The sequence below is a fragment of the Coenobita brevimanus genome, chromosome 80 (genome assembly GCF_032717465.1).
Source record: "Coenobita brevimanus isolate Jiangsu-jjx chromosome 80, ASM3271746v2, whole genome shotgun sequence".
In the NCBI taxonomy this organism is placed as follows: Eukaryota; Metazoa; Arthropoda; class Malacostraca; order Decapoda; family Coenobitidae; genus Coenobita; species Coenobita brevimanus.
Window position 1 is genome coordinate 9,056,659 of NC_137033.1, and position 5,737 is coordinate 9,062,395.

The window sequence follows — 5,737 nt, forward strand, 5'->3', positions numbered from 1 at the left end:
CGCTTGCGTCTCTGCTAAATAAATCTGTGTTTTCTCTTAGAATCAATAAAATTGCGTGTGCCTCTTAACGCCTTCAGTGCAATGACATTTTTTTTTTTGTTCCCTCCAGGTGATTGTATTGAACTTAGGAAACGTCTATCGTACTTAGCTGGTTGTTGAAAGATACATCAGCCCCCTTCAGTTCGAACAGTCTCCCCCAAAGCTGAGTAAAATCGATTGGTGACAGAAATAGTACAAAATGAGTCATTGTACTGAAGTAGTGAGTCTGAACAAAATCGAGTGTCTCAGTCTCAAGATGAACAAAGTCGCATGGGTCAAATTGAACGGAATCGCGTGTCTCCCAAGATGAACAAAATCGTGCGTCTCTTAAGCTGAAAAAAAAAAAAAAAATCGTGTGTGTTAAGGTGAACGATATCGTATCTCTCTTAAGCTGAACAAACTCGTGTGTGTGTGTGTGTGTGTGTGTGTGTGTGTGTGTGTGTGTGTGTAGTTGAAAAAAAAATCGTGTCTTGAGCTGAACAAAATCGTGCGTCTCTTAAGCTGAACAAAATCGCGTGTCTCTTAAGCTGAACAAAATCGTGTGTTTTAACTTGAATATTATCGTTTGGTGTTCTCAGAGGTGGAATAACAAAGACGTCGTCGTAGTGAAGAAGTTAAAATCTCGATCTTTGTTCCCGGTAATCTACGCTTTTTACTCTAAACAAAGAAAGAATGAAAGGAGAGAGAGAGAGAGAGAGAGAGAGAGAGAGAGAGAGAGAGAGAGAGAGAAATAAAACGGTGTAAAAATAATTTGGCGAAAAGTGTACAGACGTGGACATTAATACTAATCCACCTCATCATGATAATTAACGGGGCAATGAACAATACATTATAAAACTCAGTACTGCCATCTGTGGAACCCAGCAGACTTTTCACCGGATTTTGTAAGAGTTTAGTAATGATTCGACCAAAAAAGATGGACTGATATTACTTTCCCAAAGGCACAGTCTATTATCTCGTGAAGGAAATAGGTTAGTGTTCAGCAATTCCGTGACGCCATTTACTCAGCGACTTATTTTCCATGCCTGCGTTTTTATGCCATTGTTTGCTAGTGATGCATATTATGTGAATGCTGAAGGGATGTGGATGGCATAAAAGATGATATTAACAATTCCAACTTGGATACGTCTCTCTCTCTCTCTCTCTCTCTCTCTCTCTAAGCCGTACTCTCCAACCATGAGACACTAGATAAAGCCTTCATTCTTTTCCATATTAGAAGTCTTTCCTAAATTGATGGCAATCGTCTGGAAGGAGGAAAAATGTACTACATAGAAACGACCTAACATTTCCATCATGAGTAATTCCCAGATTGAAAAAAATCGTCTAAAAGCAACAACGGAATCAGTAGTAGTAGTAGTAGTAGTAGTAGTAGTAGCAGTAGTAGTAGTAGTAGTAGTAGCAGTAGTAGTAGTAATGATAATGGAATTTAATAATAATAATAATAATAATAATAATGCCAATAAGACAGTTAACGCCATAGGAGGCCTTGTAGTACCGCTTCCTCAGAGATTTATTTTGCATGTAACACCTTAACATTCTCATCTAAATGATCTACAAAACATCATTTCCATATCGGAGCAGTTTTCATCAATACACACCAGAGGATATGTAGGTGCAATGTGCAGAATAATTAACTGATGACAAGGCGTTACGAAGTTTACAGAACCATATAGAATACGTCGAAAGCCAAATTCAAGAAAGGAAAACAGACTCAATATAAAATAAATTAATAAATAAATGGAGGACAACAAACATGTATGCAATACTACAAGAAATAAAACAAACGTTTCCTGCTTTGTTACTATTACTATTTTTATTATTATTGTTATTATTATTATTTTTATTATTATTACCTCCGCCAACGAAGTTGGTGGAGGTTTTGTATTCAACTATGATTGATTGTATTTTTGTCCATACTATATCTCCAAAAGCTCTCTATGAATTCCAAGGAAATTTTGTGGAAGAGTTGACCATGGGCCAAGAAAGAATGGATTAAATTTTGGGGCAGATCCGGATCCTGCAATGCCATTGGCGGAGGTATGCACTCTGTGAATGCTTTGTAGTTATCAATTAAGACAAGAAAATGGGTAAAAGAAATGATGAATTGAAAATAATGAGAAAAATAAACACAAGACTCCAAAATATAAACAAATAAAACAAACACAGGAATCCAATGCACACACAAGTATATAAAACACAAATGTAAAACAAAACCAAATGGAAAATGACTGGGAACACAAACACAAAAATGAAAAGTAACAGAAACAAATCACACACACGCAAATCTAAACTTCCAGAAAAAAGAAACAAAACAAACAATAGAATAAAGTCATATGTGTCACAGTAAAATAAAAGACGAAACAAACAAAAACACAAGAGAGAAAATGAGCTGAAAATCAGGGGACAAGGGAAAGAAACACGGGCAGAAAATGTTATAATAAAAAGAAAAACAGAAGAAACACTCACAGGAAAGAAAATAAAAGAAACAAACACATAGTTGCATCATAACGGGAAAGCCAAAAGAAGAGATATACGAATTAACTGATGACAAAGAAAAAAAAACAAAAACAAAATAATACAAGGAAAAGCAAGCATAGGCACAGGAAGTGACAGAAAGAAGCAGCTACAGCAACAACAACAATAATAATGATACTACTACAAATACAACAACAAGAATACTACTACTCCTACTACTGCTGCTAATAATAACAACTATCCATCCATCTATTTTGACATTTGTTTATTGTCAGACGCCTTACTTCTGGAGGAGGTGGGCACGAACGAATCACTTTCATGTCATCCCGTCCTCTGCCATCAGACTGCCCTCTCTCCAACTCACATCAACCACCGTCATTTACCTTTCCATCCCACCCTGCCATCTCATTCTTGGTCACCCCTTCCTTTTCCCCCTCCACATCACTCACATACACTCTTCTAGTCAGTCTCTCTCTTTATTCTCTGCACATGGGCAAACATTCTCAAGGTACTCATTCAACTCCCATTCACTCATTCATATGTCAGCCTCTCCACATAACACCACATTCTTCTCTCACTTAATTCATTTCACTCCTCTCACTCTTGCCTCGTATGCTTTCAACAGGGTCCAATCTCCATCCATTAAAGTGGGGATCACAATACTGTCATGCGGCGACTTTTTACTTTAGTGCTCACTACCCTGTTGCTCTCACTGTACCAGCAACATTTCTGACGTGTTATATCCATCCATGCATTTTATCGACTAAGCTTCCACACTACCTAAATAGTTAAAGACACAAAAAATCCTTATTTCCTGACCATATAGCCTTACTATGCTCTTTGTGAATTCATTTCCCTCAAAGACCATAAATTTACTCATAGGTACACATACTTTGAAATTTCGTTTCTACACACATTTCCAGATTCATTCACCACATCTTGCAGTTCTCATTCGTCTTCGCTTAACAAGTTTACTCAAAGCAAACACAGAAATCTAAAACAAAGACAATGATACATCGTCATCATCATCATTATCATCATCATCATCATCATCATTATCATCACCATCATCATTGCCAATATTCTGACCGAACGATGGCGGTATGAAGAAACAAACAGGAAATTAAAATTACCAGAAAAAGATGGAAAATAAAAGAACACAGAATCACCGAAAAACAAGGAAAGCAAACACAAATTGAAAATTATGGGATAAGCATAAAACAAACTGGTACAAAAAATATGGAGAAAACAAACACAATAATCATGGGACTGCAAAGAATGGAAAACAAAGATAAACCCATAAAGAGAAATAGCAGAAAAACAAACAATAAAACAAACGACGGAACTTAATACCATAAAAAATATATGAGTAATGAAACAAAAGCATTCGGCGGCTGAATGCTATATGCCCGCCAAAATAAGTTGTTGCCTAAGGTACAAGCTACCTACAAACCAAATTGGAAGAAAATTTGAAAAAACTCTACGGAATTCAGTCACCGCGTTTCACAAATTGCCAATCCAAATCATATAAAATAAAAATGTGGCGGCAGGCATTCGACTCGCTTTGATTAAATAGTCATCAAAAGCAACAGGCTTCTGCATATCCACGTGTTGCCATTTTCTGAAGGTTTGGCGAAAGTTCGTCCACAACGCGTCGAGATATTTTGGCAACAGACACACACACACACACACACACACACACACACACACACACACACACACACACACACACACACACACACACTCACCGACAAAAACTATATTGCCTCGCCTTGCTAATAGCTGGCTATAACAACGTACACGGAAAAAAGAAAATTTGCAAAATAATAAGAACACTAGGCAAGTAAACACGGGAACGTATAACCAAAGCAAAAACAAACACAAGAAAAAAAAAGTAATTACAAAGAAACTTTCACAATGTACAGCACCACCGCCCTACAGTTGGTCTCAGGGCCGAAATTTTGACCTTCACTTTGACTTTACCCCTCGACCTGCTGCCCTCAATAAATAATAGTCGTTTTCCCTCGACTCTCAGCCTTTCCATAAAGTTTGACCCGAATCCGATCAAAATAACTTTAGTAAATGTTGGCCTGTGTCCTTGATCTTTGACATATTGTACTGTGAATCGAAACACATAATTCTTGGGTGACCCTCAATCCTTCCACCAAGGTTGGTTCAAATCAAACAAAACTGAGTAATAGGGTCGAATTCCTTTTTTTTTTTTTTTTTTTTTTTTTTTTTTTTTTTTACTTCAGCCAGTGACCTTGATATCTGACTGATTATTTTGAAACTGAGTCAACTTCATCCTTGCCTTACCTTCAACCCTTTTACTCTTCCTTTCCGTGTGACCTTGATCTATGACGTTTTATTTTCAAACACAATAGTAAAACCTCTTAAGTGCTATAATCCCCTCTACCATGTTTGATCCAAATGATATCTAAGATGTATAAGTCTCCCCTCCGTGTCTAGCCGAAGCGTGCGTAATAAACACACACACACACACACACACACACACACACACACACACACACACACACACACACACACACACACACACACACACACACAGAGAGCATACAATCATCTGCCCATGCTTCTCCCAATCCTGTGTTGCACTATCAGGACCGTAGGGACCCGGGGCAAGGCTCCTATCTAAAAAAAACATATTCCTTCAGAACGTATTTTTTATTTTAGTTTTTTCTGGAGCCAGATGGTTTTATTCAGAAATGGAGAAAATTTTAATGATGGCAAATTTTAACTCATCCAGTAAAATAATAATAATAATAATAACAACAACAATAATAATAATAATAATAATAATAATAATAACAATAATAATAATATCCTGGAAAGTCGCCTAATGATAGCATGAATAAAGTATGAAAGATGTACTGGTGGTGAATAGGATAAGACAAGGATAACAGTCACTCTCCCTTCCCTTTTCGTTAATATGTAACTCCAACCAATCCTGGAACTTTGAAGTGTTAGGAGCACATCCGGCTGGAGCCCGTAATCAATCTCTCTCTCTCTCTCTCTCTCTCTCTCTCTCTCTCTCTCTCTCTCTCTCTCTCTCTCTCTCTCTCTCTCTCTCTCTCTCATTGCCTTTTATATGTTGCTCTTAAGGTTTCAATATTTTTTTTCTTTATTTACTACTGTTCTCCATCATCGCCTGTGACCTAACGCACTACAGGACCGTGACGTTAACTGGTTCTTCCTTACTACC